This window comes from Felis catus, chromosome A2 (assembly GCF_018350175.1).
Source record: "Felis catus isolate Fca126 chromosome A2, F.catus_Fca126_mat1.0, whole genome shotgun sequence".
NCBI classification, from domain to species: Eukaryota; Metazoa; Chordata; class Mammalia; order Carnivora; family Felidae; genus Felis; species Felis catus.
The window spans coordinates 87,466,485-87,494,114 of record NC_058369.1 but is presented as its reverse complement, the minus strand read 5'-3'; the positions used below and the strand labels follow the sequence as shown (position 1 = coordinate 87,494,114).

The 27,630-nt window shown below is 36.5% G+C and overlaps 1 protein-coding gene across 1 annotated transcript in view; it reads left to right on the top strand.

The window, feature by feature from the left end:
* The window catches only part of PCLO (piccolo presynaptic cytomatrix protein), a 417,535-nt gene that overhangs the window by 148,198 nt on the left and 241,707 nt on the right, over positions 1 to 27,630 (top strand). The gene's annotated exons all lie outside the window — the stretch shown is intronic.

Genomic DNA, 27,630 nt, shown 5'->3' with positions numbered 1-27,630 from the left:
ATACTAATGCCTTTGTTCATTGTGCCAAACATAAAGCTGGACCCAGAAAGGTTTTGTTGTTCTCTGTGAAATCATGGGTTGTGTTTCTCTTGCTTTGCAGTTGCAAGTGGTATGAGATGGTGTAACAAGACCTCCGTAAGAATTGGTGTACTAAATGGACGCAAGAGCAACCACAAAACCCAAAAGCTAGACTTTGTGTGTTTAATAACATAATATGAGTATCTGATATGTTTTTTTACAATTATTCTGTAGTAATTAGCTTTATATGCCCCCAAACATTAAATGCCTTACAGTTTTGTTTCCATTGTAAGACTCAGAGTGTAGTCTCAAGAAGTTTAATTTCCATCCATTGCCTCCTTATGTAGAGAGTTTGAAAAACTTTTTTTTTTTTTTTTAATTTGAATTGATTCCAATCCAGACAAAACATCAGAGTCTCCATATTGTGAAGTCTTTTCGGTCAGAGATATGCCTTGTGTAGATAGACATCTCTGGTGTCAACCTTCCAGCTTCTGCTTTGGGAAGCATCTAGAAAGATCATTTACCTGGTAGTGAACAGATGTACCTTTTGTAGATACCGTGCACAGCTTGTGTGCATGTACGGGTAATTTTATCCTGACAACAATGACGAGAGAGCCATAGTTGATACTATGATCACGACTTTGTGTGAAGCACCTTGAGCACAGAGAGGTTAAAAATTAAACTGTCCATGATCACAGATGAAACTTTTCAGAGCAGATATTCTGAGATTTTTGTTGTTGTTTTTAAACTCCAGCACGTTGAGTTTCTCTTTGCCAATGTTGTTGTCTACTGTAATCGGAATTTCAGATATGTGATGTATTTGCTTCTGCTATATCTACTGGAAAGCATAAAATACCTACATTAATTGGTGAAGATTAATTAGTGAAGATTGATTCTGTGTCTTCTGGTTACAAATTCCATTTCTTTCATATTCTTTCTGAGATCATGAGTTTTCACTAAAACAGATAAAGAATTTGAAGTTATATAACTGAAATTTCTAGAGCTGATCTCTTATTGAGATGAGAATGTGTTTAAGGCAATATTAACTCTTGAATGTCTGGGTCTAATGTTTCACCTAATTCTGAAATGAGCAAATGCTTTTTATTACCATAAGAAAAAATCATGAAGGACTTTGAATGTTAATGGATTTTGGTCTAGCTAACCTTTCTATCTCCACCTTTGCCTGCCTTTCATTAGTCTGTTTTACATCTTTTCAGAGGTAGAAGTGAAGTTGTTGAAACCCTCTAATGTAAAAAAAAAATCTTGTCTATTGAAACAAAAATTGTTTCTTGTGGATTGCAGTTCTCACTGTAGGTAATGATCAGCTGTTATGCATCAATTTGAAAATTCATTTCAGTATTGTTAACTGACTATAAATATATGGTTTGGTACTTTGAGTTCTCTTTTGAATCAGTTGTAACATCTGTTAATTCCCTCATTAATTAACAAGCTAATTAAAATCTTTGATACATGTTCATTTTATGTCTTCATGATAATCATATTTGTGTCTCTTATTTTGAAAATTATCTTTTAAGACTTTTTTTGCTGCATTTTCTTTCTGCCTCTTGTCAAGCCAGTTATCTTGCCCACGGTAATTGAATTACCTATCTTTTGGCAGTTTACAACTATTTGGAGGCTATTAAGCAACAGAATAGTCTCAGTATATAAGTGATTACTCAAGCAACAAAGATTTAAATGTTACCAAAGTTCTCTAAGTCCATCGTATGCATATTTTTTTAGAAACCTTTTTTTAAGTTTATTTATTTTGAGAGAATGCAAGCGAGCACTAGTGAGAGAGGGACAGAGAGAGAGGGAGAGAGAAAATCCCAAGCAGGGTCTCTGCTATAACCTGTCTGTGGAGAACCCCGCAGGGGGCTCAAATCCACAAACCCTGAGATCATGACCCCAGCTGAAATCAGGAGTCACATGCTTAACTGACTGAGCTACCTAGGTGCTCCCTTATATGTATGTTTCAATATAAGAAACACACATATATAGTATATGTATATGAAAGATAATAGTATTTTAGATGGTGGAGATTTTTTTTTTTTCATATTGATTTGTTGTAAAGAGGCAGAGCACTAAATGAACGTTATCAAGGAGGAAAAGGAAACATTCCTGAAATTTGCCTCCGGATCAGAATCTATAAGAAGGCATATTGATTTCATGAGACATCATATGATAATACGTAGTGGTATACCAAGGAGAATTTGCTCTTAAACTGAGAAATACTTTATTTATATATATTTTGCCAGATTGGGAGATAAAACATTATTTATGTTTGAGTTCTCAGCTTCTGTCAGACTCCTTCAGAAAATGTACTGTTATCATCATAGACTATTTCAGAGGTGACTAATTTTTATTCTCATTATAAATAGCATATCCATGTTTACTCACATTTCCTATCTGGAAAGTATATGCAAATGCGAGATAAAGGATGAAGCAGGCTGACTAGCAAGTTAAATAGTAGGAAGAGGAGGGAGGCATGGATGAGGAATAAGCATTGAACTCATAGCTAATTTAAAACCTATCCCTGTCTCTCTGATGGTGCAGTGGGGGCAAGTTGACTTTCCTTCTTGCCTTAGCTCAACTCCAGTAGGACCTGCTAAGTTATAAAACTCATTTTGGTGAGGCACTGAACAAAAATACCTATAACTAAATAGATTTATGTTACAATCTAAGACTGGAGTTCAACCCAGAGATTTTGATCTGGTGATCCGCAGGCCAGAACTAGTTGATATGGGTGTTTTGTTGAGCTGTACTATACGGGTCCCCACAGGGTTTTGTTTTGTTTTTAGTGTGCTTATAGTTGATTATGACTATTGAACCCTGAAGGACTTCATATGAAAATCTGGATTTGAGTCTTTGCTTTGAAAATTGGGTTATCAGGCAGCTCTGGGTTCCTATTTTCTCAGGGGAGTAACATGTGGTAGGCTCTCAGGAGTGATTTGCCTCCGTATGAAAGACACATAGTCTCCAGTTCACAAGAGCCCCTGCCACTTCCTGTTATGTCCCTAAAAATACTCATAAAATGTATCTTTATGTTGAATTAGTGGTTTTACCTTATCTGATTTGCTTTAGTTGTGTCTCCTGCATGGCCCCTATAATCCTTTGAGTGAACCACAATTTGTTAATTGTGATTTTTTTTTTTAATATAGTGACTATGATATACTCATCTATGATTCTGGGTGTCTTGCAGAGTCTGTGAGTCAGGAAATGCTCAGTGTGGATTGAATGAGTGCACTGATGAATTATCATTGTGTATTTACTTCAGTGTTAGCTCTAATCTAGGGATAGAGAAATTAATCTAGAGATTTTAAAGTATATATCACCCACTCTTGATTTTTTGGTTATTTAGATTTGGAGTGTGATGAAAATTAGTCATCATAGGGTTTTAGGAAATCAAATTTAAGAGGTAAGACTAGTTTGAAACTAAGTTTAGAAGATATTTCTTAAATTCTCCTGAACTTTGTTTTTTCAGCTTTAATACACGAAAATCAGACCTTTACATAGTTCTGTGAATTTATTTGTCTTGACTCTATCTATGTCAGTAAGTTATTCAAAATAAAATCACATAGTAAGATTGGTAAGTAATTGAAATATTCTCCAATTCTGGTGTTTTTGTTTTTAGACAAATGTATAAATTTTTCACTGTAGAATTTTTCCACGTATCCAACAAATATCTAACAAGTGCCAGATTAAAGAAACAGACAACAGCAACAAAACTTTAAATAAAAAAGCAATCATATAAGATGATGTAAAACATCATAATAGCTACAGATTCTTGGAAATAATGTGTAAAATTTAGCTAGTACACAATGGATATAAAATATGAATGTAGTTACTTTTTATAAGTTAAAGATATTTTTCAATTAGATAAATTTTACATGGTAGTTTTGGGAAGACAAGGTAAATCCAACAAAATGATCATCGTAAAAGTGATAAAGCACATTAAGCTATTAGGAGGATGTTACTAATGACTGAAAATTAAACATAAAACATTAGAATGTAGTAAAAAAAGTAGAAACTGAGATATTACTGGAAAATTTTAAATATTTAAATTCTGTTGTAGGTTTAAAGATGAAATATGATTTATTCTTATTTAAAGTATTTAAATATATGGACATAGCAATCTTTACTTTTTTTTTTCATTTCTTTATTTGTTTAACATTTCTTCAGCACCCAGAATGTGCTAGCTACTATCCATAAGTGTTGGAAAATCAGACCTAGCGTAAATTCTTCATTATCTCCTGAAGGAGATTGGAAAAGTAGAGCAACACATCACAGTTTTAGAAGACCGATATGAGAATTATGCTCAAGGTATTAACAAAAGTCAAAGGGATCACAGTTCACTATGTGAAAGTAAGGGAAGAATCCGAGATCATTTCACAGAAGATCATGTGTGTGCTCAGACTCCCAGATACATATGCCGTGGGAGTTAAGCCAGAGAGAAAAGCAGATAGGACTGAAGTTGGAAAGAGGAAATATATGTTTGGAGGTGTGGTAAGTATTCATGTGGGTCTAAAGCAGAGTGTGAACTGAGAAAGGATGAGTCTAGACCCTTAGGGATGAGAAAGTGGTAAGGGATGAGTCTAGAAATTGCAGGGCAATTTCTTGAAAGATTTCTTGGACTGAATATTTGGAGACAGTCTCTTTACACAAAGGGAGGACATCCGTGTATCGTGGGCAGGGAGTGACATAATGTTAGTGCTCTGGAAATGTTACTGTGATGATATGTGAAGGGTAGGTGGTTTGAACTGCTAATGGGAGATCAACTAGAAGTGAGGGGATGAGATAATTTCAGTAGTTTAGAAGTGAGAGCTACAGAAGAATGCTGTTGGGGGTAAGAGTGAATCAACATTCAGGAGGCAGAATTGTGTCTGGGGGTCAAAATAATATTGTCGCTAAGTGAAGGATAGTTTCCATTTTCCCAGCACTGCATTGTCAGTCAGATGGATTGGATTTAGGTGCTATTCACTGCATTTGAATTTGGAGATACATGGGAGTGGGAAGAGTTTTGTTGTGGGAATGGGGATTAAGATAATGACTTAGGGGCAAGATGAACTGATGTCTGAAAAATATTCAACTGGGGATGTTATTTAGGAAGTTGTAAGTGTGAATTTGAAACTCAAGTTGTTAGTCAACAGAAGGGAAAGATGTGCCTCTTCAAATGGCTCCAGGATGGAATTCTAGGAAACGCTAGTATTTGAAAGCATGCAGAAAGGACTACACAGTGACAAAGCAAGCATTGTTTGAAGGTTACTACTTGAACCTGGTAACAACCTGGTGGGTAGGTACAGACATTATCCATAGTGTAAAACGGAGCTGGCTAAGACACAAAGAGACCAGGTAACTTTTTCAACACAGAGAAATAGAACCTAGAAATTTCAAAGGAAGGAAGGAAGGAAGGAAGGAAGGAAGGAAGGAAGGAAGGAAGGAAGGAAGGAAGGAAGGAAGGAAGGAAGGAAGAAAGAAAGGTGTTTGGGATTTGTCATGTGGCAAATCAACATACTCAAAAAAACTTTTAATTGAGTTCTTAGACAGTATTTAGTACATGATTCTTAAGTTACATTCTAACCTGAAGACGTTACCTTTCTACATTTAGAAATGCTTTTAAATATTATGCTCAGGTAATCCACATATTACCGGTATGCAACCCAACACTATTTTTTTCTCTTTCTAGAAAAAAGGAACTATTACATAAACTTTTCTAATCTAATCAAATCTTTACCTGAGTAATAAGTATTTGTTCTGAATTTATGTTATTTCAGTGCCATGTAGTTGCTTAGACTAAAAAGCCATGCAATTTGATAAAAGCTTTCTATTCTTTGTACATTATTGAATATTGTATTAATTAATCTTGCAGCATAGTATAGAAATTGGAAAAGGATTTTGTTATGTGCTTTCAGGTCATAGAATGAAAAATGCTCTTTGAAAAGCAAGCTATTATCTCTTTTCCATTACACTTAAACCATTTATCTAAAGTTTATAGAATTCATAATTAAATAGAAATTGGAAATCTTTGGCACAGATGGGCTAAGTAACCTCACAAATTACAGAGAAAACACACTGACTTCAGGCTGTCATTATTCTCAGATGCTAATTTCACAGTACCAAAATGATTTGTTCAAATAATTATTTTCTATCTTTATATTAAACATTTTGCCAATGAGTTCCTTTGGTGCCAGTAGCATTAGTTATTTATCTCTGAAAATGTTCAGATATTATATAATATTCTAGGTCTGCGGTTGATGGGTTACTTACTAGTTAGGGAGCTAAGCATGGAGGCAAGAAGGAACCAGTAAACCTATTATATATAGAACTTTTAAAATATCTTTTATAGTACCCACTAAAATTGGTATTTTATTTTAAGTTTATTTATTTATTTTTGAGAGAGCGAGAGAGCATGAAGGGCAGAGGGAGAGAGACCCCCAAGCAGGTCCTGTACCATCAGCACAGTGCCAAATGCAGGGCTTGAACTCAAGAACCATGAGATCGTGACCTGAGCCAAAATCAAGAGTCAGATGCTTAACCCACTGAGCCACCCAGGTGCCCCTAAAATGGCTATTTTAAAATAAGTTAAAATGAATTAGGATAAAAGTGATTTTTCTCTGTGGGGTATTTCTGGATATAGAAATTGGTACAGATGATTTTTTTTCTTGGCCTTTACATAAATATGTTACGAAACTATAGCCTGCCCTTTCCCCACAAATTCAATTTTGAAATATAAAAATCTTAAATGACTTAAGGTGCTAGTTAATCCAATTAGTAAATGCAGGAACCTGTTTTATATAACGCATCAGCAGCCATCTAGGTTCTTACTGAATACTTTCAGTGACAAATTACTTTTTAAGGTAGAACACTAATCATGGCATATATATTTTTTTGAGGCCATATATCTTAGTGCTATTGATTGATTGATTTAAAACTTTTTTTTCAGTTTATTTATTTTGAGAGAGAGAGAAAGAGCACATGTGTGCAAGTGGGGAAGGGGTAGAGAGAATGGGAGAGAGAATCCCAAGCAAGCTCTGCACTGTCAGCACGGAGCCTGATGTGGGGCTTGAACCCATGGTCTGTGAGATCATGACCTAAGCCAAAACCAAGAGTCGATCATTTAACTGACTGACCCACCCAGTGTCCCTTACCTCCTTTTAAATAATTAAATCTCCTTGATTTCTCTCCCTTCCCTCTCTCTCTCGATAAGAAAAAAAAAAAGCAACATGTAGTAAAAGTACAGCAATTCTATATTACAAGAAAAAACACTGAAATTAGGTAGATGTTAGCATTTCATTACATGTTCTTTGGATATGAGTCACACACATAAAAATTTTCTATCTATACTGATATAAAAATTATCTATGAAATGTGTCTCTGTGTGTGTATGTGTGTAAATGTGTTCTAGTTTTTTTTTTTTTATCTATACACCCATATAATCTGTTTTATAAATTTTGAATTTTATTGTATTACGGTCAGATAACATCATTTGCATGATGTTTATTGCTATTTATTGGTATTTGCCTTATATCTTGATGGATTATAAAGGACCCATTCTGCTTTTAAAGAATATTAATTTTCTGGTTATTGAATATAGGTGCATATTATATAACCACCAGATCACATTTGTTCAATTTTTCTAATTCTTTGGTCAGCCTGAGCAGTTAATAACTGAGAAGTTAGTTGCAATTCCCACTCCATGAGTGTGGATTTTCTCAGTGTTTTAAAGTTTTGCTGTACGTGTTTTGTATCTCTCTTATTAGCTGCATGGAAACTAAAAATTGTTATTTCTTTACAGCAAGATTTTTCTTGTGTTAAAATATATAATGTCCAACTTTATATACAATGAGATTGTTTTTAAAATCTGTACTGCTGTAGCTTCACTGACATTTGTTTGATATTTGCTTGGTGTTTGTGTGTGTGTGTGTGTGTGTGTGTGTGTGTGTGTGTGTGTGTGTGTATTTATCCTTTTACCTTTATGCCTTTTTATTTTGAATGTATATCTTATCTTTATAAATGACCTCCCCAATAATGTGTATTTTAAGATACATATATTTTCTTACCTCTTTTTTTCCACTACTAATAATAAAAGGTTATCTTACCCTTGTGTATTTTGAAACTACTGCATAGTAATTTCATTCTATAAATGTGATTTCCCAAGGCAATCCCCTATTCTGAAAAATTTGTTTCTTTTTTTCACAGCTAAAAAATTGCTAATATCATCCATTTTTCAATATTTATCCCATTATGTTCATGTTCCTATAAATTTAATTTTAATTTTTTTTTTTTAGTGTTTATTTATTTTTGAGAGACAGAGAGAGACAGCATGAGCGGGAGAGGGCAGAGAGAGACAGAGGGAGACCCAGAATATGAAGCAGGCTCCAGGCTCTGAGCTGTCAGCCCAGAGCCCGACGCGGGGCTTGAACTCACCGCGAGATCATGACCTGAGCCAGAGTCAGACGCTCAACCAACTGAGCCACCCAGACGCCCCTAAATTTAATTTTTATATCAAATATTATGCACATTTTACAGCTTCCTTTTCTTTCCCCCTTGTTTTTGCTCTAAAAAGTCTGTTCAAATTTTTGCTGAAATATCGATTCCTCGATGATGATTACCTATTTAGAATTGCAATTTTACATTGCCTTCTACATTAACAAAATAGCCTAGAACTAGAGTACCAATTTACACAGCTTTCAGCAGTATATTCACTTGTCTCCCTAACTCATTGCCAACACTATGTATTACCCTACTTTATAATTTTCAGTGATTTTTCACTGATATTTATTTATAATGTTTACTTTTTCCCTTCAAGAACTTCTTGTTCATATTCCTTGACTATTTTCCACTTCCCCAATTCTTAAGTTCCTAAGGAAGAGACACCTATCTCATTTGAATTAACATAATTATTTCAACAAATATTTGTTGAAGCCCTACTGTTTGATAGACAGTGGTCAGAGATCTTTAGATACATTTGCAAATAAATCAGATACAATTCCCTGGCTTTGTGAAGTTTACAATCCAGGGTAGTAGACAGATAATAAAGAAATTGATTGATAACTATGGAAAATATAACGTGTTACAATGTGGCAAGTGGGAAGGAAAAAATAAAAAGCAGATGAGCGTAAGGGGGTTGTGAGGGCCAAGGAATGAGGGAGAGGGCAGTTTTCAATGGGCGATCGTTAATGAGTAGCTGAGGGTTGAAGGAAGACTTATAAAGACTTTGTGTGATAAAAACAAGTGGGGAAGAAAAGGAGGGTGCTGGGAAAGATATATGCAAATGACATATCAGACAAAGGGCTAGTATCCAAAATCTGTAAAGAACTCACCAAACTCCACATCCAAAAAAAAAACAAAGAATCCAGTGAAGAAATGGGCAGAAAACATGAATAGACACTTCTCTAAAGAAGACATCCAGATGGCCAACAGACACATGAAAAGATGCTCAACGTCGCTCCTCATCAGGGAAATACAAATCAAAACCACACTCAGATATCACCTCACGCCAGTCAGAGTGGCTAAAATGAACAAATCAGGAGACTGTAGATGCTGGCGAGGATGTGGAGAAATGGGAACCCTCTTGCACTGTTGGTGGGAATGCAAACTGGTGCAGCCGCTCTGGAAAACAGTGTGGAGGTTCCTCAAAATATTAAAAATAGATCTACCCTATGACCCAGCAATAGCACTGCTAGGAATTACCCAAGGGATACAGGAGTGCTGATGCATAGGGGCACTTGTACCCCAATGTTTATAGCAGCACTTTCAACAATAGCACTTTCCAATTATGGAAAGAGCCTAAATGTCCATCTACTGATGATGGATAAAGAGTTTGTGGTTTACATATACAATGGAATACTACTTGGCAGTGAGAAAGAATGAAATATGGCCTTTTGTAGCAATGTGGATGGAACTGGAGAGTGTTATGCTAAGTGAAATAAGTCTTAGAGAGAAAGACAGATACCGTATGTTTTCACGCTTAGGTGGATCCTGAGAAACTTAACAGAAGACCATGGGGGAGGGGAAGGAAAAAAAAAAAGAGAGGGAGGGAGCCAAACCATAAGAGACTCTTAAAAACTGAGAATAAACTGAGGGTTGATGGGGGGGAAGGGGAGGGTGGATGATGGGCATTGAGGAGGGCACCTGTTGGGATGAACACTGGGCGTTGTATGGAAACCAATTTGACAACAAATTACATATAAAAAAAATAAAAGGAGGGTGCTTATGGTTTTACAAATATTGTGGGACTATTCATAACTCTGCTAGATCCATCCATCTATAAAATGCGATTCACCGAATTTCTCCTTCTCCACACTCTGAAATTCAACTATACAGTACTGTTCTTAGGAGTACATAATTGAAATGAAAAGGATGAGCCTACTCAGGAAGCTGAATAAAAATAATGCGTTCTATGTTTCAATTATAGCATATTATGTTTCCAGGGTCCAATGAGGAAATTAATTATTGTTTTGCCTTGTAGCATAATTCATGAAGCAGCGCTTGCAGGAAAAGGAACTGTAAATATTTTAACTTGTTGCTACTCTACTTTTTGACCTAATATATCAGTAATTCTCAAATCCATAAAAATAAATCTTTTTCAAAAAAATTTGGAAAGTAAGCCTTAAAAATGTCTCTTCACCAGGTTAGGTGACACATCTTCAATTGCTGCTATTTTTGCTGCTACTTTTAGCTTTATGATTATATTTAAAAGACATAAATCTATGGGGCGCCTGAGTGGCTCAGTCGGTTGGGCGTCCAACTTCGGCTCAGGTCATGATCTCACAGTCCGTGAGTTTGAGCCCCGCATCGGGCTCTGTGCTGACAGCTCAGAGCCTGGAGCCCTTTTCACATTCTGTGTCTCCCTCTCTCTCTGCCCCTCCCCTGTTCGTGCTCTGTCTCTCTCTGTCTCAAAAATAAATAAATGTTAATAAAAAAAAATTTAAATAAAAGACATAAATCTAGTTTTAAGTAGTATATTCTTTAGGTTTAAGGTTTTAAATTTCTGTCCACGTGAGTAACTCATTAATACATCTTAAACTTTGCAGTCCAGTATAAATCTGATCTCATTTATAATTCAGTAGACAAAATTATTTCTAAAGCTGTAGCTCTTTGCCATCCAACATTCCTGTTTGATATTGGTATCCTCATCATCTGCATTTTCTACAGTTAAGATCAAGTGTTATGCTTCTTTGTTCATTTGTTTTATTTTTTAGGTTCCACATGGAAGTGAAATTGTACGGTATTGGTCTTTCTCTCTGACTCATTTTGCCACGAAAACAGACCTTAGGAAATATGTATGTTCATAATGTTTTCAACGACAGTTGTACTGAAAACTTGGGGTAATATACGGGACCTGGGCACAGGGTCCCCATGGTAGAATGCTGTGGGGACGTGTCTCCAGGAGTCATACCATTCAGAATCCCAGACTCTTTGAACTCACTCAGTCCCGTGACTTATTTTGGTGAATTGCACAGCAGCCCACCCTATGATGAGGCTGTACCTGAGGCTTGGTAAGCATGTGTTCATTGGAATGCAGCTTTGAGGCTGCCAGCGGAGGCCAGAATGCAAGTTAACATGGGGAGAAGGGCCCAGACATAAGCTGGCACCACGTGGCAGGCATATGTACGAGGCTTTGTTCCACCTGTCCCTATCTACTCCCCACACTGAGCAGAAGCCACATATGGGGACCCCGCCAGCACACTGGATCGTGAGAAATACAAATGGTTGTTTTCTGAGCCAGGAAGTTTGGGGAGGCTTGAAACTTAGTAATAGATTTCTGATTCAGTCCTCAACATTGTTTTTCAATCTGAGAGTGAAGGAAAATCTTCAGCACAGACTTGATATATTTTTTTTAATCAGACACACCTGCTAATGCATTCAGTTATGAAACACATAGTGTGAATTAGTCACGAAGGTTTTCTATGTATGCTAGAGAATATCTTTTCACACTGACATACATAGATATTCCTTCAGATAATTGGATTTACTTCTTTTCCATGGCAGGAATATTTTGGGTTCTGATTATTTCTCTTTGTTCAGTCATACATCTCACAATCTTCTTACCTAAAACTCTACTGACATACCTTAGGGCCATGGTTTTTGGACTTTTAAAATTCACACAATATTAAAACTAGAGGAAAAATAATGTGTCTGAAGTTAAGTGTGTCAAATTTTAATTTGTCATCTAAAGCCATAGAAAGAAAAGACAAAGGCGGGGGTAGGTGCGGGAAGCCTACTAAATGCTATTCCTGCTATTTTAAGAAGATGTGGATATTGTGAACATCAAAAATATAGGAAGGATGTACTCTAAAAATAAAGTAGTATTCTTTTATTAAAAATATTCTGTATGAGGGGCACCTGGTGACTCAGTTGGTAAGCGTCTGTCTTCAGCTCAGGTCGTGATCTTGCAGTTCGTGATTTCAAGCCCCACATCATGCTCTGTGCTGACAGTTTGGAGCCTGGAGTCTGTTTCGGATTCTGTGTCTCCCTCTCTCTCTGCCACTTCCCCACGCATACTCTGTCTCTCTCTCTTTCTCAAAAATAAATAAACATTAAAATTTAAAAAAAATATTCTGTATGAAACACTAATTTGTTTGATACATTTGTTTTGCCAGGTAGATTTCAAGTCTCCTTTATTTTTTAATATTTATTCAAGGCTGCTTTATTTTTTAACAGTTTTTTAATTTAAATGCAAGTTAGTTAACATATTGTAATAATGATTTCAAGAATAGAATTTAGTGATTCATCGCATACATATAACACCTGGTGCTCATCCCATTAAGTGTCCTCCTTAATGCCCATCACCCATTTAGCCCATCCCCTGCCAGCAGCCCTCAGTTTGTTCTCTATATTTAAGAGTCTCGTATGTTTTGTCTCCCTATTTTTATCTTATTTTTCCTTCCCTTCCCCTGTGTTCATCTGTTTTGTTTCTTAAATTCCACATATGAGTGAAATCATATGATACTTGTTTTTCTCTGTTTTTGCTTAGCATAATACACTCTAGTTCCATCCATGTTGTTGCAAATGGCAAGGTTTCATTCTTTTTGATCGCCGAATAATATTTCATTGTATGTTTATACCACATCTTCTTTATCCATTCATCCATCGATGGACATTTGGGCCCCCTCCATAGTCTGGCTATTGTCGGTAGTGCTGCTATAAACATTGGGGTGAATGTACCCCTTTGAATCAGCATTTTTGGAGCCTTTGGATAAATACCCAGTAGCACAATTGCTGGGTCATAGGGTAGTTCTATTTTTAATTTTTTGAGGAACCTCCATACTGTTTTCCAGAGTGACTGCACCAGTTTGCATTCCCACCAGCAGTTCAGAAGGGTTCCTCTTTCTCTGCATCTTTGCCAACATCTGTTGTTGCCTGCATTGTTCATGTTAGCCATTATGACAGGTGTGAGGTGGTGTCTCATTATGGTTTTGATTTGTATTTCCCTGATGATGAATGATGTTGAGCATCTTTTCATGTGTGTGTTAGCCGTATGGATGTCTTCTTTGGAAAAGTGTCTATTTATGTCTTCTCCCCATTTCTTCCCTGGATTATTTATTTTTTGATATTGAATTTGGTAAGTTCTTTATAGATTTTGTATACTAACCTTTTATCTCTTATGTCTTTTGCAAATATCTTCTCTCATTTTGTGGGATGCCTTTGAGTTTTGCTGATTGTTTCCTTTGCTGTACAGAAGCTTCTTATCTTGATGAGGTCCCAAAAGTTCATTTTGGAGCCAGTGTTTTAAAATAAACCTGCCTCTCTCTCTCTCACTCATTCTCATTTCTCACTCTTTCTCTCACATACATACATACATACATAGGACACACACACATCCTGTTGGTTCTCATTGTTTCTTTAGAGAACTCTAATGCAGGTTTCTGGACTGAGAAGATGATCATTTGAGCAATTCACTCAAACTAATTAGCTCATATGCAAGAAGGAATTACTGATCTGGCCTGACTTACTATGGGATTATGTCCTGATAAAGCCATTGTAAGTTGGAAATATCCTAAGTTAAAAATACGTTTAATACGCCTGACGTACTGAACATCATAGCTCAGCATAGCCTACCTTAAATGTGCTCAAAACACATGAGCCTACAGTTTGGCAAATCATCTAACACAAAGCCTATTTCATAGTAATGTGTTGAATTTATTGAACATTGTACTTAAAGTGAAAAAGAGAATGAGTGTATGGGTGTAGAGTCATTGCGAGCGCATCGGTTGTTGACCTCACAGTTACACAGCTGACTCAGCGTTGCAGCTCCCTGTGAGTGCCCAGAATCAGGAGAGGATTGTACTGCATTGCACTAGCTTGAGGAAAGATCAAAATTCAAAATACATTGTCTACTGAATGTGTATCAGTTTCACACCACTGTTGTCAAAAAGGCATAAGTCAAACCACTGTAAGTCTGGGACTGTCTGTATTTGTGATTATTGAATAACTTAATGCATGTGAAGTATTTATGCTAAGCGTAATTATAGTAAGTATGCACTACACGTCAGGTAATTTTTATTGTTATTTTCCCCCTGCTACTTTAAGAAGCCAATCTGTTTTCTCTGTCTTGACTTGTAGAGAGATCAGGCACATGTTTTATGCTTAATCTGTGTGATTCTATCCACCTTGAGTTTATTGTCTTTTATTCCCTTCCTTTCCCCATTCACTATTTCATTTTTGTGTTTTGTCCTGTGATAATTGTTTACTTTTTATCACATTGTGATTTACCCATGGAGCTTCCCTTTTAGATATAATAGATGTACAAATACTTACATAAATCCAAGCCTCTGCATGTATTTACAATCTAAGTGACAAACTAGAATGAGTTTAAACTGGTTCTTCATTTGCTAACCACAGTTTCCTTCCAGGTCTCTTGACCAATTTCACCAGAAATCGGGGGAAATCTCAAGTGATGGATATGAAGGCAAGGCATCTGGCTGATTTATAAGTGTGATCTTTATTAACTTGTCTGTGCTTTATATGCTTGTACCATGAAAAAAAATTTTTTTACACAATTCTACTTATAGTAATTATAGAAACTTTTTGGGGTTGGGAAAGAAGAATTTCTTTTCATAATAGTAGTTAGTACTCCTATTTGATAGTACTACTACTATGAAAGTACAACTTTTAATGTTGTAGTTATTGTTAGTGATTGTTTAGTATGGGTTTTAGTCAGATTTGTTGTTAAAAGAATCATTAAAAACTTGAAGAATGTCAGTCATAAAAAGAAAGACAAAAGGATATATTTTTCCAGATTTTTTTTTCTGAACATGACAGAGTGTGATGGATGTAATTAACTTTGTACAAGTGAGAAAATGGTGCAATATTAGTGGGTGAGCCACCAACTAATGGCTTTGTATTCAGTGTGGAGTGAATCCAACAGAACCTGACCTTGTACTCTTCTGAGGTAGCTTATAATCTCTTTTCCGAAGAGATGGTTGCTATCCTGTTTACCTCCACCATGGTCAGATCAGCTGGCTTATTCCCCGAGTTAGACTTGGGTGTTCCTAGTGAAATGAATCTTTTTATTGAAGCCTCAGGTGTAATTATCCATTGAAGTGCAGTGATGACCCAAATACGTTTGGTCTATGATTCCAATGTGTATTCTCAAGTCTAGTCTTTCCTGTCTAAATCCTTTTATTTAGAATTCATTCTAGTTTCTTTCTCAGACATAAATGAAAAAAAGTCTTGGGTTATTCTTTAACAGTTAGTTTGAAAGCTTAAAACTTAGAAAATTTTCACAGAGGCTTTAGAATCTTTAGGTCCGCTCGATTCCCATTTGCTTCACGTTTACTCTGCTCCTCCACGAACCTATTGAGCTACATGCGTGTATGTAGAAATTGTGTGTATGTACATGTTGCTTGCATCCAGGTGGCTGAGAGTTTTCTACTTAAAGAGAAAATCATTATGGAATGGCATCACTCTAGTGTGCTTTGGGAGCACTAGCTGACACAGCAGTGCTTTGAAGGATAGGTCAAACTTGGCTAAGTGAGAAAGAAAAGGAAAGGCCTCTGGACAAATAAATCATCCGAAAAACATTAAGCCATAAGTAAGAAGCGTATTCAGTAAATCTTCTACTTCTGAATGCGTCTGGTGGGGCTTACGAATGGGCTGTTTTATTCACAAGGAAGAGTTACTGTAGGGGTATGCCAGGCCCAGATTTGCATTTTATGAAGATTGCTTGGACAGCAGTATGTAGCTAACAAGATTGTTGCTTAAACCTCAGGGATTTGGATGGAATAGGCTAGTGCTCACACAGTGGCCCAAGATTAATGGGTTCAGGACTTCAGTATCAACTAAGTAGCTTTGGGTTCTGAGCAAGCCCTAATTTGTAGGCTTCCAGACTCCAGAGAAAAATCTCTTTAATTTTTTAAGCAGCATTTTCTACTTACAAAAATAACATTAGTGTTAATTGTAGAAAATTTAGAAAATGCACTAGAGCACAAGAAATAAAATTGAAATATTTTAAACCCTACCACTCATAACTAGCTACTATCAATATTTTGGTAAATATTTTTTAGTGTGTGTGTGTGTGTGTGTGTGTGTGTGTGTGTGTGTGTATATATATGTATATGATTAAATATGTATCATTTAGTATTATATATATACATGATTTTCAACAAAACCTGGCCATAATAATACTACTTTTCATTATTGTTTTTTTAACATAGTATGCATGGTTTTCATGACATTATGTATTTTCTTCTAAAGTAATATTTAGTACTTATTATATTTTTTAGTGTATATATATATGATTTAATATGTATGATTTAGTAATATATATGTATAAATATATGCATATATGTGTATATACATACATATATATATATGATTTTCAACAAAACCTGGCCATAATAATACTAGTTTTCATTATTGTTTTTTTAACGTAGCATGTTTTTCATGACATTATGTATTTTCCTCTAAAGTAATATTTAGTACTTATTATAAAAGTGTTAAAATGCTTATCATAAAAAGTAGAATTTACTCTTAAGCAAAAACAGGATGATTAGAATGATTCATGATTTCTCCCCCTAAAGATAATGATAAATTATTTCGCTTTTTATCTTTTATATTGGATTCTTCCAGTTGACGTTGGAACATACTGAGAATTTTTATATGTTGAACAAAATAATAACAAGCACAGTGTTATTCTAAGTGCTGGTTTTAAGTGTTATGTATATGTCATTTTTTTTTCCCACATGGTGTGATGAAATAATTATTGTCACCAATTTCAAGATGAAGGAGTTGAGGCACAGAAAGATTAAGTAACTTATCTAAGACCAAGAACTAGTAAGTCGCAGAGCTAGTGTCCAAACCCATGCCATCTGTTGCCAGATTTTGTGGCCTTAAAAAAATGTGTTATATTGCTTCTCTCTTGACATTATATTCACTTCATGCAATTGATTTATATCTGCGTAGTCTTTCACAACCAAACTTCTCTGAAAACTTATTTACGTTTTATGGTTGGATTTCATTGTATCCCAATCACACTATTACACACTTCAATCCAGAACTTTCTTGTATGAATTTACCAAAACTATTAGTTCCTGCTAACATCTGTAATGAATTTCAGTACAGTGGACACCCAATTTATTTCCACTATCAAGCCATCCAGGGCAAAGGACTGCTCCCCCTTCGCTCTCTGTTGTTGGTTTCTATGGGACAGTAATTTTTCCTATGTCCCATACATGCCTTTACTCACTCCTTCTGTCTCCAGTGTTGGACATTTGACCTCAATCTAGCTTCCAAATGTTATAGAGCTTCAGGGCTTGGCTATAGCTCTTCATGGCTTCTCTCACTCTACATACTTTCCCTTGGAGTCCATGAATTTCCACAACTTGAAATATCATATATTCACTGTAATTCCCAAATGTAGATCTCTGTACTGTCTCTTTTCTGAGCTTCAGATCCATACATCCAGTTACTTCAGCCTCATCATTTGATATCTTAAAGACTGCCTTTAAAATATAGGATATCCAAATATCTTTTTCTGTTCTAAGATACCTGTTTTTGGTATCTTAGTAGATGGCACAGTGCTCCACTCAGAAATTTGAGCCAGTAATACGAAGTAATCTTTACACTTCCTTTCTCACTGCCCACATTCGCTCAAAAATTAAGTTATATCAGTTACACTTTCTAACTTTCATAGATCACTTTTCTTACCTCTTCTTCTGCTCCCAAAACCAAACCCTTTGTTTCTCATCTGGACTGTTGCACTGAGGTCCCTCATCCTTTTTTGCCTTTCCCTGATTCATGCCCCACAGAGGGTGATATTTTTAAATAAGATGTTTGATCAAGTCACTCTCTGGCTCAACACTCTTTGGTGGCCTCTTAACTGCTCTTGATACTATGTTTAAAAACCTTTATACATTTGATAAGGTCCTGTGCTCTGGGGCCTCATCCTGCCATACATTATCACTTCCATCGACAAATCCTATTTCCCAGTGTAACCACCTTATTTTGTTCATTAGCTTTTAACTCATACATCACTTCCTTAGGGAAGACTTATCCTTATTCTGAGTTGTGTACCCCTTTTCAAAACACAGAGACTTCTTGCTAACACTATTCACAATCTTAATTAATTATAAATTTTGTCAAAATTTCTCTACCGTCTATCTCCCTTGCTATACTGTAAGCCTCCTTTTATTTTTTATGTTTATTTATTTGCTTTGAGACAGAGAGAGAGAGAGAGAGAGAGAGAGAGAGAATATGCACATGTGCACGTGCATGTGGAAGAGGCAGAGAGAGAGGGAGAGAAAGAATCCTAAGAAGTTCCTCATTCAGTGCAGAGCCTGAAGTGGGGCTCCATCCCAAAAACCGTGAGATCATGAACTGAGCCAAAATCAAGAGTCGGTGCTTCACTGACTGAGCCACCCAGGGATCTTCAATGTAAGCCTTCTGAAGATGGAAACTGTTTACTGTCTGACTACTTAGCACATATTAATTACATACATTAATCACACAGTGACTAAATAATGATACTTAAATTTTTTTTTCTGTACTTTGAGACTTTGTGTTTATGTTTTACATTGAATCTAAGATTGTTGTTTCAATTATGTCATGGTGTAAGACAGAACGTCCTCTTATTTAAAAATTTCAGCACTTAATCTTTTTCTGTAATTGGAATGATTTCTTTTCAGTGTCAGCTTCCCAAGTTAGTAAGGTAGTACTACATCAACCCACTAGCTTTGCTAAGTCTTAATTATTTTTTTTTCTTTTAAATATTTTTGTCATCGCAACAAGATGTTAGTTTTTAAAATCTCATTTTACTGCTAAGTGAATTATTTTCACCCCTTTTCCTATGAAAAAAGAGACAGAGTAGTAAAACACTCCAAATGAAACTATGATATCTGTCAAACCCCAAATTCAAATTCAGAGTTTTATAAAAGACTGCAGTCATTCCTCATTCTTGATCTGCTCTGTATTGTGAAACAAAGAAATTCAGCTTATAGCCTCAGCTTGGTAACTGGGTAGTAGACTCAGCAGTAAATTATTCTGTAATTAAGAATATCTTTATGGTAGACAATGGTAGATCTGTCACTTATTTATTTATTTTTTTTTACATTCTACAGAAATGCATTGCTTTTATTATTTCTCTTTATGTAGATTTTTTATTTCAACTTGAAAGTTTTGTATTTTTTTCAGATTTTTACTTAAAGTCTATTTGGTAAACACACAGTGCAGCATTGTTGTCAGGAGTAGAATTCTTTATTTCATGACTTATATACAACACACAGTGCTCATGATAACAAGTGCACTCCTGAACTAGGGAAGATAGTGGCATAGGAGGATGCTGGGCTCACCTCGTCCTGCTGATCACTTAGATTCCACCCACACCTGCCTAAATAACCCAGAAAACCACCAGAAGACTAGCAGAACAGACTCTCCGGAGCCAAGCATAGACAAGAGGCCCACGGAACAGGGTAGGAAGGGCGGAGAGGGGGGTGCATGCTACACGGACTGGCAGAAGGGAGCTGGGGCGGTGGAGGGGCAGCCTGCCCGGCAAGGCAGAGCCCCAGAGTCTGGCTTGCAAAAGCAGAGGGGCAGGACAGAGTGTGTTCTGAGAGCCAGCAGGACTTAACATCTGGAATGTTATAAGTCAACAGCTCTTCTCAGAGAGCAGGAGGGCGAGAGGACACTGGGAGGGAGAGTTGTTGAGCCCCAGGAGACAGATCTCAGCGTGGTGGTGAACAAAGGCGCTGGCCAGCACCATCTCCCTCTCCCATCTCCAGCTGAACCCAAAGGGAACCAGTTCCCATCATTGAACTTGCTTGCACCACGCAAACGCCCAATGCTGTACTTCTGTGGATCTATCCCTCCAACAGGTCTGCCTCCCTCCCAGTCATTGTAGGGCCCCTCCTGCAGGGACCACCGACAGCAGAGCGAGCTGAGCCTGCCCTTCCCGCCCCTGTGCACCTTGCGGATCCACCCTGGCTAATATGCCAGATCCCACCGAAGCAGCACCACAAGCCTGGCATTGTGCAAGTAGCCCAGATGGGCCACACCACTCCACAGAGTCCTGCCCCTGGGAGAGGGGAAGAGAAGGTACACACACCAGTCTGACTGTGGCCCCAGTGGTGGGCTGGGGGCAGACATCAGGTGTGACTGCGGTCCTGCCCACCAACACAAGTTACTCCAGACAGCACAGGGGAAGAGCCCTGCTGTTCCGCACCACTCCAGGGACTATCCAAAATGATGAAATGGAAGAATTCTCCTCAAAAGAAACTCCAGGAAGTAGCAACAGCTAACGAATTGATCAAAAACGATTTAAGGAATATAACAGAACAAGAATTTAGAATAATAGTCATAAAATTAATCACTGGGCTTGAAAAAAGTGTAGAGGACAGCAGAGAATCTATTGCTACAGAGATCAAGGGACTAAGAAACAGTCATGCGGAGCTAAAAAATGCTACAAATGAGGTGCAAAATAAAATGGAGGTGACCAGAGTTCAGACTGAAAAGTCAGGGGAGAGAATAGGTTAATTAGAAGATAAAATTATGGAAAAAGAGGAAGCTGAGAAAAAGATAAAAAAAATTCAGGAGTATGAGGGGAGAATTAGAGAACTAAGTGATATAATGAAACAGAACAATATCCGTATAATAGGAATTCCAGAAGAGGAAGAGAGAGAGAAAGGAGCTTAAGGTGTACTTGAACAAATCATGGCAGAGAACTTCCCTGATCTGGGGAAGGAAAAAGGGATTGAAATCCAAGAAGCACAGAAAACTCCCTGCAGACGTAACTTGAATCGATCTTCTGCATGACATATCATAGTTACTGGCAAAATACAAGGGTAAAGAGAAAATTCATAAAGCAGCTAGGGATAAACATGCTCTAACATATTAAGGGAGGCCGATAAGACTAGTGGCAGACTTATCTAGTGAAACTTGGCAAGCCAGAAAGGAATGGCAGGAAATCTTCAATGTGATGAACAGAAAAAATACGCAGCCAAGAATCCTTTATCCAGCAAGTCTGTCATTCAGAAAAGAAGGAGAGATAAAGGTTTTCCCAAACAAACAAAAACTGAAGGAGTTCATCACCACTAAACCAGCCCTACAAGAGATCCTACTGGGGATTCTGTGAGTGAAATATTGCAAGGACCACAAAGTACCAGAGACATCACTACAAGCATGAAACCTACAGACATCACAATGACTCTAAACCCATATCTTTAGATAACACTGAATGTAAATGGACTAAATGCTCCAACCAAAAGACATAGGGTATCAGAATCGATAAACAAACAAGACCCATCTATTTGCTGTCTATAAGAGACTCATTTTAGACCCGAGGACACCTTCAGATTGAAAGTGAAAGGATGGAGAACCATCTATCATGCTACTGGAAGTCAAAAGAAAGCTGGAGTAGCCCTACTTATATCAGACAAACTAAACTTTAAATTAAAGGCTGTAACAAGAGATGAAGAAGGACATTATATAATAATCACAGGGTCTATCCATCAGCAAGAGCTAACAATTATAAATGTCTGTGTGCCAAATACGGGAGCCCCCAAATATATAAAACAATCACAAACATAAGCAACCTTATTGATAAGAATGTGGTAATTACAGGGGACTTTAATACTCCCCTTACAACAATGGATAGATCATCTAGACACAGGATGAATAAAGAAACAAGGGCCCTGAATGATACATTGGATCAGAGGGACTTGACACATATATTTAGAACTCTGCATCCCAAAGCAACAGAATATACTTTCTTCTCGAGTTCACATGGAACCTTCTCCAAGATAGATCACATAATGGGTCACAAAACAGCCCTTCATAAGTATACAAGAATCGAGATCATACCATGCACACTTTCAGACCACAATGCTATGAAGCTTGAAATCAACCACAGGAAAAAGTCTGGAAAACCTCCAAAAGCATGGAGGTTAAAGAACACCCTACTAAAGAATGAATGAATCAACCAGGCAATTAGAGAAGAAATTAAAAAAATATATGGAAACAAATGAAAGTGAAAATACAACAATCCAAACGATTTGGGATGCAGCAAAGGCAGTCCTGAGAGTAAAATACATTTCAATCCAAGCCAATCTCAAGAAACAAGAAAAATCCCAAATACAAAATCTAAAGGAAATAGAAGCAGAACAGCAAAGACACCCTAGACCCAGCAGAAGAAGAGAAACAATAAAGCTCAGAGCAGAAATAAATAATATAGAACCTAAAAAACTGTAGAGCAGATCAATGAAGCTAAGGGTGGTTTTTTGAAAAAAAAAAAATTGATAAACCTGTAGCCAGGCTTCTCAAAAAGAAAAGGGAGAGGACCCAAATAGATAAAATCATGAATGAAAATGGAATTATTACAACCAATCCCTCAGAGATAAAAGCAATTATCAGGGAATACTATGAAAAATTGTATGCCAACAAACTGGACAACCTGGAAGAAATGGACAAATTCCTAAGCACCCACACACTTCCAAAACTCAAACAGGAAGAAATAGAAAACTTGAACAGAGCCATAACCAGCGAAGAAATTGAATCAGTCATCAAAAATCTCCCAACAAATGAGTCCAGGACCAGATGGCTTCCCAGGGGAATTCTACCAGACATTTAAAGCAGAGATAATACCTATCTTTCCCAAGCTGTTTCAAAAAATAGAAAGGGGAGGAAAACTTCCAGACTCATTCTATAAAGCCAGAACTACTTTGATTCCTAAACCAGACAGAGACCCAGCAAAAAAAGAGAACTACAGGCCAATACCCCTGATGAATATGGATGCAAAAATTCTCAATAAGATACTAGCAAATCAAATTCAACAGCATATAAGAATAATTATTCACCATGATCAAGTGGGATTCATCCCTGGACTACAGGACTGGTTCAACATTCACAAATCAATCAGTGTGATACATCACATTAATAAAAGAAAAGATAAGAACCATATGATCCTGTCAATCGATGCAGAAAAAGCATCTGACAAAATTCAGCATCCTTTCTTAATAAAAACCCTCGAGAACGTCGGGATAGAAGGAACATACTTAAGCATCATAAAAGCCATTTATGAAAAGCCCACAGCTAATATCCTCAATGGGGAAAAACAGCTTTCCCCCTGAGATCAGGAACACGACAGGGATGCCCACTCTCACCGCTGTTGTTTAGCATAGTGTTGGAAGTGCTAGCATTAGCAATCTGACAACAAAAGGAAATCAAAGGCATCCAAATTGGCAAAGATGAAGTCAAGCTTTCACTTTTTGCAGATGACGTGATATTACACTTGGAAAACTTGATAGACTTCACCAAAAGTCCGCTAGAACTGATACATGAATTCAGTAAAGTCGCAAGATACAAAATCAATGTACAAAAATCAGTTTCATTCTTATACAGTAATAATGAAGCAACAGAAAGACAAATAAAGAAACTGATCCCATTCACAATTGCACCAAGAAGCATAAAATACCTAGGAATAAACCTAAACAAAGATGTAAAAGATCTGTATGCTGAAAACTATAGAAAGCTTATGAAAGAAATTGAAGAAGATATAAAGAAATGGAAAAACATTCCATGCTCATGGATTAGAAGAATAAATATTGTTAAAATGTCAATACTACCCAAAGCTATCTACACATTCAATGCAATCCCAATCAAAATTGCACCAGTATTCTTCTCGAAGCTAGAACAAGTAATCCTAAAATTTGTATGGAATCACAAAAGACCCCAAATAGACAAAGTAATTTTGAAGAAGAAGACCAAAGCAGGAGGCATCACAATCCCAGACTTTAGCCTCTATTGCAAAGCTGTAATCATCAAGACAGCATGGTATTGGCACAATAACAGACACACAGACCAATGGAATAGAATAGAAACCCCAGAACTAGACCCACAAACGTATGGCCAACTAATCTTTGACAAAGCAGGAAAGAATATCCAATGGAAAAAAGACAGTCTCTTTAACAAATGGTGCTGGGAGAACTGGACAGCAACATGCAGAAGAATTAAACTAGACCACTTTCTTACACCATTCACAAAAATAAAATGGATAAAGGACCTGAATGTGAGACAGGAAACCATGAAAACCATAGAGGAGAAAGCAGGAAAAAACCACTCTGACCTCACCTGCAGCAATTTCTTACTTGACACATCCCCAAAGGCAAGGGAATTAAAAGCAAAAATGAACTATTGGGACCTCATGAAGATATAAGCTTCTGTACTGCAAAGGAAACAATCAACAAAACTAAAAGGCAACCAACAGATTGGTAAAAGATATTTGCAAATGACGTATTGGACAAAGGGCTAGTATCCAAAATCTATAAAGAGCTCACCAAACTCCACACCCGAAAAACAAATAACCCAGTGAAGAAATGGGCAGAAAAGATGAATAGACACTTCTCTAAAGAAGACATCCGGATGGCCAACAGACACATGAAAAGATCCTCAACATCGCTCCTCATCAGGGAAATACAAATCAAAACCACACTCAGATATCACCTCACGCCAGTCAGTGTGGCCAAAACGAACAAATCAGGAGACTGTAGATGCTGGAGAGGATGTGGAGAAATGGGAACCCTCTTGCACTGTTGGTGGGAATGCAAACTGGTGCAGCTGCTCTGGAAAACAGTGTGGAGGTTCCTCAAAAAATTAAAAATAGATCTACCCTATGACCCAGCAATAGCACTGCTAGGAATTTACCCAAGGGATATAGGAGTGCTGATGCATTGTACCCCAATGTTTATAGCAGCACTTTCACCTATAGCCAAATTATGGAAAGAGTAAATGTCCATCAGCTGATGAATGGATAAAGAAATTGTTGTTTATATACACAAGGGAATACTACGTGGCAAGGAGAAAGAATGAAATTTGGCCTTTTGTAGCAATGTGTATGGAACTGGAGAGTGTTATGCTAAGTGAAATCAGTCATACAGCAAAAGACAGATACCATTTGTTTTCTCTCCTCTGTGGATCCTGAGAAATTTAACAGAAGACCATGGGGGCAGGGGAGAAAAAAAAAAAAAGGTAGGGAGCCAAAACTCTTAAGAACTGAGAACAAACTGAGGGTTGATGGGGGGTGGGAGGGAGGAGAGGGTGGGTGATGGGTATTGAGGAGGGCACTTGTTGGGATGAGCACTGGATGTTGTATGGAAACCAATTTGACAATAAATTTCATATTAAAAAAAAAAAACAAGTGCCTCCTAAGATATCAGAATAAATTTAACCAACTGCAAGCAATTCTCTATTTAGATTCAGTCCTATGAAACCTATTTGATTATCTGAAGTTTCGATTCATTGGAGGGGGAGAAATACATATTTTAAATATTATGCATTAGAATTTCAACTTGGGTAGTAATATCAAATACAGACTGCAGTGAATTTACATGTATGACTATGTTATTGGGTCAGTACTAAGCACATTTCATGATTACCAGATATATCATTAAGGTTAGGTGTATGTAATAATTTAAGTATCCCCCCCCCACACCGCCATAACACATGTGATATAGATGCATTTATTACTGGATAATTCTCTTCCTACTTCATGAGACTTTGAAATTTCAAATCATTTCTAAAACACTTTCTCTGTGAATATACTTTAAAAAAAGGGACAATCATCATTCTTTCTGAATTCACAAAATGTAAAGCATTGATTTTTATGAAAGTGTTGTAAGGCATTCAGGTATGATGCCCTGGAATGATGACTTTAATATACTTTGTACATAAGGTTTTTTGTTTTGTTTTGTTTTGTTTTGTTTTTGTTTTTGTTTTTGTTTTTGTTTTTATTACAAAGCGCTATGGTAGACTCTTTGAAGACTCTTGACTGCTTTCTCATCTCAGCTAATTACTGTTTTATTTGGCATTAATTGTGGAGAGCAGCAGGCACATGGAGAGTAGCCATTTATCTTCCTTCCCCTCTAGGGCTAAGGCTTTCTTTTTGGAAAGAAACAAGGAAGAAGAGCCTGTCTTTCTTTGCAGGTATCAATGGAAAGAAGGTCACATGTATTAAGACACATAGTTCTGATGGCCTGGGGCCATCCTAGGTGATTAATCAATCTAGCAAAGTTAAGCATTCAGGCAAATGGAACAAGAAAAAAGCTTTTTCTGTAGTAATTACCATTTTGGTTATCAAAAAGAAAGAGACATTGCAGTGATTGTTATTGAGATGAAGACGCACAATCTTTCTTAAAATGTTTTGTGATGTGGGTACAAGATGCCTGAGTTCCTAAATTCGACAGTCCTCTGTCTCTTAACCGCTAGTAGGTGTCCATGTAAAATGCAGTTGGCAGAACGGTACAGAATAATGGCAGAAAATAGTTTAACACATCACTAAGTACATATAGGACAGAGTCCTGAAAAGATTGTTCTGTCAAACTAACTTAACATTTTTACGTTTGCTTTCTGAATTGTTTCCTCTGGGAGGGAGACTAGTAGTTGTGACATGGCAAGCTAATAATGGTGCAGTACAGCTCATTCGTAGTTTGTTTTAACAATGAATAGTGTTTTCTCTGAATAAGCCTAAAATGTACTACAGAGAAAGATTTTAAAATCACCATGTGATCCTACAGTATTGAGAATTTGCATGTGTACCCTATCCTAGTATATGTTTTTGAAAAGTCACTTCAAAAATTCCCAATAAAAATTGTATCTAAAAATGTAACCTCATTGTTGTAGCCATGAGCAAAGACTTTAATTTGTAAGGTTGATGACAGCCAGTAAGAAAAAATGGTAGCCCCAAACCTTAGAAGAAATTGCTCGTCAGTAATTTATCCAAATGAAAATGACTTCTACCATGATACCATCCATTCAGGTTCTTAAAATAAATCATCATAGTTTTAAATCTCTAACATAATAAATGTATACTTTTTATTCTTTATCAAAAATTTTGTGAGGATAAGAATAGAAAGGAATAATATGGCCATAATGTACATTATAAAAAAGTTTGAGCTAACCAGGTAGACATAAACCATTATAGCTAATTCCTGATACTAAATTTTAAATTGTTGCTAGGATCTTCAGTGTTTTATGACACATTTTTATCTTTTTTGCAAGTAATTTTATTATTTTTATTTTTTAATATAACTTATTGTCAATATAACCCATTTTTAAATTACATCATAAGTCTGAAGATATAAAATTTATATTATAAATGTATACATATTAATATATAAAGATATA